This window comes from Schistocerca piceifrons, chromosome 5, assembly GCF_021461385.2.
Source record: "Schistocerca piceifrons isolate TAMUIC-IGC-003096 chromosome 5, iqSchPice1.1, whole genome shotgun sequence".
In the NCBI taxonomy this organism is placed as follows: domain Eukaryota; kingdom Metazoa; phylum Arthropoda; class Insecta; order Orthoptera; family Acrididae; genus Schistocerca; species Schistocerca piceifrons.
The window spans coordinates 132,878,133-132,887,467 of NC_060142.1; positions in this window are offsets into that span (position 1 = coordinate 132,878,133).

Genomic DNA, 9,335 nt, shown 5'->3' on the forward strand with positions numbered 1-9,335 from the left:
CTACACAAGGCATACCCAGTGGGTGGCTGTTGAATGAATGACTGCTCTCGTCCGAACAGCCCACGGACTGCGCAAGGGCCACCTGTTCGCCGCTGGCAAAGCGGCGGCCGCGCTGAAGCCAGGCAGACTGGCGTGGCGGGCACTCCAATTACTCAGCTGGTCCGTGCTGTGCAGGGCTGAGCGCAATCTGCGCTGCTGACTCACCGCTCGCTCATTACTCTGCGGCGGCTTAGCGGGCGCATGCGCAGAAGCCGACCCGTCTCCGCTCGCTGTCGGCCGCGCCCTTTGATAGCGAGGAGGGGTGGGGGGAGGCCTAGGCAGGAGATCGAAACAGCGCTGCTGAAGTTTGTGCTGAAGAGGGTCGTCAACAGTTGCAAAGATCGTTTGTCACTGGGGAGAAAGGGAGTTGGCGCGATCGTCTAGATACTGACTTCTTCCCTCAGAAAAAACCACAGCGGCAATTTTCCCTTCACTTCAAACATAGGGATGGCTTATGTCGTTTTTGTGGTATTAACGTTCGATTCCACACTTGTTACAGGTTGCAGATATCGACAGCGGTCCGTAATAGATATCGCTGGACCCGCAAGGACCAACTGGAGCCACTCCGCGGCTTGTGACAAGTATCTAGCGAGCTCTCGTCCACTCTTGCTCGGGACGTCAACTAGGAATGTAGCATAGTCCTCAGCTGATAGGAAGCAACCTCTAACAAGGCGCTTAGTCAAGTATGGTATAAATAATGCCTCTCTACATATCCGTTTGTAATTATATGTATGCAGCATAAGAATACGCCTGTACCACAAGTTGAGTACAATATACATTATTGTTTACCAACGACTACTAATTATTTCAGTCGTTGCAGATACAAACTATGCAGCCAGCTCCTTACCAACTTCACTGCCAAGCCTGCAGTATACAGTTCTATTTAGCATTGGCCACCTGTCATCATAACAACTAACGACGAGAATCATAACAGTTTTATACTCCACGAATCTGTCCACGTAGAATTTAGAGAACATTTTATGCAAATACAACATGCTAGACAGAAGCGGTACATTCTTCCATAGGAAACTGCTGTTAACACTAGAACCACGGGACATTTTCTGTTCCTAAATCCCCGCAGCACTCACATTGCCCACATTGGCAGAACTTCCTGTTATCTTTGTGAACATACTGTAAGCTGTAATAACAAAAAATGTGCTTCTGAAATGAACGTAGAACTGAGTTGCTATTACTGATCTAAGAGTAAAATGTTATTCTGAGGCACAAATAAAACGTTACTGATCTCTCTGACCGTGCAAAATTGCTAGTATTCAAATGGTTCAAATGGCTCTGAGCACTATGGGACTTAACATCTGAGGTCATGAGTCCCATAGAACTATTTAAACCTAAGTAACCTAAGGACATCGCACACATCCATGCCCGAAGCAGGATACCGGTCGCGGTTCCAGACTGTAGTGCCTAGAACCATTCGGCCACCTCGGACGGATGCTAGTATTCAACTTGGAATACTTGGTAGGGGACTTTTTTTAGAGAAATTTCGCAGTTAACAGTCGAGGGGTGATTACTATACGAACATAAGTTAAAAATTAATTTGTGTTTAAATGGCATTTACTGTTTCACGACTCAGAGGTTATCCCCTAAAATGACTTCACCCTTTGGATCTTCATGACATCAAATATATAAATTAGTTAAAAATCACCTAAATTACAATTTGTGGGCTACCAATACGAGAATAAAACGCTAACAACTTCAGGACCTTGCCGATCCTTACGATTAGCAGAACCTGCAGCGCTTGTGCAGTTCATACTTGAGACAGCTACAGAGGCACGCGCCTGGTGTGGGTTAAAAAATGGTTCAAATGGATCTAACCACTTTGGGACTTAATGTCTGAGGTCATGAGTCCCCTACACATAAAACTACACTACTGGACATTAAAATTGCTACACCAAGAAGAAATTCAGATGATAAACGGGTATTCATTGCACAGATATATTATACTAGAACTGACATGTGATTACATTTTCACGCAATTTGGGTGCATAGATTCTGAGAAATCAGTACCGAGATCAACCATCTCTGGCCGTAATAACGGCCTTGATACGTCTGGGCATTGAGTCAAACAGAGCTTGGATGGCGTGTACAGGTACAGCTGCCCATGCAGCTTCAACACGATACCACAGTTCATCAAAAGTAGTGACTGACGAATTGTGACGAACCATTTGCTCGGCCACCATTGGCCAGACGTTTTCAATTGGTGAGAGATCTGGAGAATGTGCTGGCCAGGGCAGCAGTCGAACATTTTCTGTATTCAGAAAGGTCCGTACAGGACCTGCAACATGCGGTCGTGCAATATCCTGCTGAAATGTAGGGTTTCGCAGATATAGAATGAAGGATAGAGCCACGGGTCGTAACACGTCTTAAAATGTAACGTCCACTGTTAAAAGTGCCGTCAATGCGAACAAGAAGTGACCGAGACGTGTAACCAATGGCTCCCCATACCATCACGCAGAGTGATACGCCAGTATGGCGATGACGAATACACACTTCCAATGTGCGTTCAACGCGATGTCGCCAAACACGGATGCGACCATCATGATGCTGTAAACAGATCCTGGATTCATCCTAAAAAATGACGTTTTGCCATTCGTGCACCCAGGTTCGTCGTTGAGTACACCATCATAGGCGCTCCTGTCTGCGATGCAGCGTCAAGGGTAACCGAAACCATGGTCTCCGAGCTGATAGTCCATGCTGCTGCAAACGTCGTCGAACTGTTCGTGCAGATGGTTGTTGTCTTGCAAACGTCCCCATCTGTTGACTCATGGATCGAGACGTGGCTGCACCGGCGCCAACCTTGTGTGAATGCTCTGAAAATCTAATCATTTGCATGTCCGTTACAGCCATGCGGATAAGATGCCTGTCATCTCGACTACTAGTGATACGAGGTCGTTGGGATCCAGCGCGGCGTTCCGTATTACCCTCCTGAACTCACCCATCCCGTATTCTCCTAACAGTCATTGAATCTCGACCAACGCCAGCAGCGATGTCGTGATACGATAAACCGCAATCGCGATAGGCAACAATTCGACCTTTATCAAAGTCGGAAGCGTGATGGTACGCATTTTCTTCCTTACACGGGGCATCAAAACAACGTTTCACCAGGCAACGCCGGTCAACTGCTGTTTGTGAATGAGAAATCGGTTGGAAACTTTCCTCATTTCAGCACGTTGTATGTGTCGCCACCGACGTCAACCTTGTGTGAATGCTCTAAAAAGCTAATCAAAAAATGGTTCAAATGACTCTTAGCACTATGGGACTTAACATCTGAGGTCATCAGTCCCCTAGAACTTAGAACTGCCTAAACCTAAGGACATTACACACACCCATGTCCGAGGCAGGATTCGAACCTGCGACCGTTGCGGTCGCGCGGTTCCAGACTGAAGTGCCTAGAACCGCTCGGCCACTCCAGCCTGCAAAAGCTGATCATTTGCATATCATGGCATCTTCTTCCTGTCGGTTAAATTTCGCTTCTGTAGGACGTCATCTTCGTGGTGTAGCAATTTTAATGGTCAGCTGTGTACTTAAACCTAACTAAACTAAGGACATCACACACACCCATGCCCGAGGCAGGATTCGAAAGTGCGACCGTAGGAGGCGCGCGGCTTCTGAATGAAGCGCCTAGAACCGATCGGTCACAATGGCCGGCCCTGGAGTGGGAGTAAATTGATATAGCAGTAAGCGCATGCAAACTACAGTACAGTGTGTCGAGAAATCCTGAGAGATTACGTGAACTCTTGCATTATTTGCATTTACATTTTATATTTTTATTTGAGGCTGAATTCAATCTTTAGATAACAATACAATAGAAACTAAAACTGAATATTGAGATCTTTGAGACAGCGAGTCATGACAAAACTATTCCGCCTTGCATTCAAGATACGTGATACGGGCGAAATACCAACAGATTTCAAGAAGGCTGTAATAATTCCAACAAAGGAAGGCGCTAACTGACTTAAGTATTACCACACTATTGGTGTAATAAATCATGGCAGTAAAATACTGACACAATTTACCTACACAAGAATGGAAAAATCTGTAGAGGCCAACCTTAGAGAAGATCAGTTTTAGTTCCGGAGAAATATAGGAAGATGCGATGCAGTACTGACTCTACAACGTACCTTTCAACATAGGCTGACGGAAGTCAAATCTACGTTTATTGCAATTGTAGATGTACAGCAAGTTTTTCAGAATAACAATTGGACTACACTCCTTGAAATTCCGAAGATGCCATCGAGAAACTTGTACAGAAACCAGACTGCAGTTATAAGAATCGAAGGGCATGAAAAGGAAGAAGTAGTTGAGATGGTAGTGAGACGGTGTTGTGGTCTATCCCTCGTGTTAAGCCATCTGTAGAACTAGCTCGCAGTAAAGGAAACCAAGGAGAAATTTGGGCACGGAATCAAAGTCAGATAGTTGAAATAGGAACTATGTGGTTTTCCTGACGACATTTTAATTCTGGTAGATACGACGAAGGACATGGAATATCAGGTGAACGCAATCGAAGAGGTTACAAGATGAACACCCACAGAAGTAAAACAAGAGTAACTGAGTATAGTAGAATTTAATTAGGCGATTCTGAGGGAGTTACATTACAAATGAGATACTAAAATTTGTGGATGTGTTTTGCTGTTTGGGCATAAAATTGACTGACGCTTTCCGAGGTAGAGAGGATGTAGAATAGAAAGAAAGGAATCTATCGAAAAGAGAAAATTTTAATGTCGGATATAATTTTATATTTTAGGAACTCTTATTTGAAGTTTTATTGAGACTGTACCCCTGTGTGGAAGTGAAACGTAGGCGATAAACAGGTTGGACAACAGGGGAAGAGAAGCTTTTGAAATGTGGTGCTACAGAAGAATGCTGAAGATTAGACTGAAATATCGAAGACGTATCGAGGAGGTACTACGTCGAATTGAGGAAATTTGTGACACCCACACATTAATTAAAAGAAGGGATCGACTGATTGGTAAAATCCTGATACGTCAAGAAATTGTCATTTTGGTGCTGGACAAAAGTGTGGCAGGTACAAGTTATAGAGGCAGACTCGAAAACATTGATCAGATTCGAATTGATGCAGGTGGCAGCAATTACAGAGAAATGGAGACGCTTCCACAGGATAGACTCAAGTGAAAAACTGCATCAGACTAATCTTTGAACTGAAGACTACAGTACGAACAGCCAAAAGAATCTTTGTTTTTGAAACGAACGTTGAAACTGAAGTCATTCGTTATTTTTACTTTTTGTGATTGGAATGACTGGGCATAAATACAATTAAGAATAAAACACTGTTTTCTTATAATCATGAGTCCTTCATGAGAAAAATGCACTGCATAGGGTTACTTTCCTACATTTTACACACGCAGGTTCATACAGATGCCAATTGTCTTCTTATGTCATTCTGATGTCCTGCACTACTGTATACGTTTCTTAGTCGCTGGTTCATCTGCTCCACAAGCTTCATGCATTCAGATATGTAAAAGAGCATGGACCAGTTAATTTGTGTGAGTGATTTAATAGTAATCCAAGTGCTATTAACCTGCGCTTAGAACCGTATCTTTTGTCCTAATCATGAACCTATGCAGGATCCCCTCATGAATCGTCAGAAAACCGAGTATCCTGTTCAAATGAACTAGTGATTTATTTATGTTTGCCAAATGTGCAAGGATTATCAAGAGTTGAAATTAGTAAGAATGTTACTAAAGTGATCTCAGTTTACTGCAAAGTGTCGTTTTGAAAAATTCAGTGCATGACAGTGTAAATGACTATCTAAAATACCTGCTCCCAGGTGATGAAAAAGGCACACAAGTTAAACTTATTTGAAACATAATTGAGCCTTGTTTACTATCGGGAACGATTTTTTTAAGTTAATTGAGCACAGTGTTGAATAATTTGCCTTGAAAAAATAAAAACATAAACTATTTGAAGTGAAACTATGAATTAAATGTAGTTGAATTGAATTTTGCTCCTAAAATAATCATAGAGTTTGACTATTGATACAATATCAGTTTATGGGTCCCCACTATATTTTTCTGATATTGGAAGGATAACTATAATGTTATTGATACTAAGAAAATCTGATATATTTCTATAAATGTGAATATGAACAGTGTGATTTTGGTATTATTTATTTCAATTGTGGTATTTATATTTCATACTAAAATGTAGACTTTCACGGCCGGAAATATCATGTCCATTATAATTATCCGGGCTGTTATGCCGTGGTCGGTTGATGAATTCTGTGTCGATTCCCAACGTTTCGTCTCCGACTGCGGGAGACATCTTCAAGGGGGTCCGTAGCTCGATGGAAGGTCCAACACATCCACTGGCTCGCTACTGACTGCCGCTAAATTCCGTGTCCGCGCGTTCCCACGCCGCGGCGTGACGTCACGTGTTTTGAAAACGTCAGTGCAATTGGCCGCTGTCCGTCGCCGTCGATCGCCGTTGCCATCACCTAGTAGTGGACGGGTGGTAGACATCTTCTTTTGCACCGGCATCCATATACCGTTTAACTTCACGCCCTCCTCCTTTCGGTTGAAATTATTTGGATGTTTAGCGATTTCGATTGCCTCCCTGTAGAGCCTTTCGTAATATCCGCTTGTGGCCGCTAGTACTTGCGTCACCTCGAAACGAATATTGTGGTTCCCTGGCTGGAAAGCATGCTCCACAACAGTTGATCGTTCCGTTTCTCCTCTTCTACAATTTCCCTTGTGCTCTTCCAAACGTTTAGAAACAGTTCTTTTAGTGGTACCCACATAAACATCACCACAGCTGCATGGGATCCTATACACTCCAGCTTTTTCCAATAGTTTGCGAGCGTCCTTGGCAGGCTTAAGGTATTCCTTTATCTTCCTGGTGGGCTTGTAAATTACGGTAATATTCCGCTTCGTCAAGATCCTCCCTATTCTTTCCGTTACATTTTTAACAAACGGCAGCAAAACCTTAGATTTTGCAGTAGCCTGTACGTCAGTATGATTTCTGCGTGGCTGCCTCAACGAACGTTTTATTTCGGCGGACGAATATCCGTTCTTCATTAGTGCATTGTGGAGATGTTCCATCTCAGCGTCGAGGAACTCAGGTTCACAAACATTTCTAGCTCTGTCCGCTAACGTCTTGATAACACCCCGCTTCTGTTGTGGGTGGTGGTTCGAATCCCGGTGCAAATAACGTTCCGTGTGCGTGGGTTTGCGATATACTGAGTGGCCCAAACGTTGGGAATCGACACAGAATTCATCAACCGACCATGGCATAACAGCCCGGATAATTATTATGGACATTTATATTTCAGTTAAGTCGGAAGCCCCTCCTGGCCAATTTTATTTCTGCGTCTCTTGCACGAACATTTCAGTACTGATCTAAGTAACAATATTGAATGTAGCTCTTATTAGTGGGAGTTCGGTACGATGTTGCTATGATCACTAGTATGTGCATAATTGGTAATTACTACTACCCACAGCTCAGAGTGCCCTGTGTCCGTTAGTATCCTGTGTGCTATTAAAAGGGAATACTAATGAAAATAACTTCAATAACTCATATTCAGTTTTCTTAAACTTATATTTGACCGACGTCTGATTACAGACAATGCCTTTTGGCTTCTATTTTTCACGTGTTCACGTCATAATTCTTCGCTGAGACTTTGCAATAACTGTTTGATTCTGATAACTTTTCGCTGTAACTGCTGTGAAAAGAATCCATCTATTTTTCTAACCGTGTTTTGTTTTGTTATAAGGTTCGACAGTTTCTGGAGGACGTTCCGAGTCATACCCAGTATCAACACTTGTATGAAGCGTAGCGAGAACGAAAACATTTCTATTTTTCTTACTTTTTTAAACGGACAAATTTATATGTCCAAGATTCGTCACAGCAGTTTATCAAAGTGGAGCATTTGACAATATTACCGATATTAGCATCTATCTTTTCCAGTGGATCACTGTACCAACTACGGTTATACTATTTTCGATCAATTATCGGCCAGATGCAATGATGTATAAAAGTTATGTTTTTCATATCCTTCCGCTCCTAAGCAATAATGCCATGACAAAATTTTCCAAAAGGGTATTATTTCTGGTCGTCGTTCACACTTTCCCAGATATGGAGATCCAGTGAACAGTTGTTTGATACTTACGTGTGCTGCTAACAAAAATTTGATACCAAATTTATTTGGTTTGCTGATCATGTGCTGTGTTACTATGCATCTATCCTTAGTGGGACAAAGCCATGCGAAATTGCAGTGATTCTATCTGTCTCACGAAGAGAATCGCACCAGCTTGAATTTCCAAGCTACCTTTCGGCTTCTGTCAAAGCGAGCAGTTGTATAGAGGATGTTTGTTTTAACTTGAGACAACTAAATGTCTCGAAAGCGACGCATCGTACTTAAAAAAATCTTCTAGGTGAAAAGTCGCAGCACTGAAGTAAATTTCGAAAAGCAATATCACCCATTAGAAAACAAAGGTTTATACTTACATCGTAAATGAAATGTTGAATCAAATACTTCGGTTCTTAAGTGCAAAAAAAGTATACTTGATAGTTGCCGATTACAGCGCTATCCACCACGAATGGAAGACTTTTGTTTGAGTAAACCGTACATATTTTTTGGTGTAGAACCCGAATATGCGATAAAATGGGTTGTTCCCGTTTGAAAATACGAAGCTGACCTCGCCAACGCAGGAGGACCGACACACTTCTTGCCTCCTTTACTAATTTCAACTTTTCACCTAGAACAGCTTTTTGTCGTACGATGAGTCATGTTCTAGATATTTGGTTGTCTCCAGATAAAAGGAACACCATGCATATTTTGGCGCTGTGCCATCTGCGAAAGCTGCCAAGAATTAATGGCACTGTAAATTTTGATGTTTTCCTTTGAAAGTGTCCCGATGTCTGGTGTAAAGCATTTTGCTCTTTTAGTTCCACAGGTGCATTCAGGATATGATCAAAGCCGCCCTTTCTATTCTGTCCTTTTAGAATTTCGAATAGAGCAGAAAAAAAATCGTGAAGGTAACTAACATCTACATATTCCCTCTACTGTGCTACTCCACTGTGCTGAATGTCAGTCGTTCCTGAATGGTATGCTGGCTTCGACAGAGGAATTTGTCTCGGTGTTGTATAACTCCTACCGAGACATCCCAACTATTTTCTCTTGATTGATCACTGTCTGGAATATAATAACTCCTAGCTTCTACTTGGATTTTAGTTGTACTACTTCCTGACTCACCCCCTGAAACTGACTGCAGATCTAAATATTCCAATACTTCTTTGTATGACAGCTAATGAGCCATTTTCCT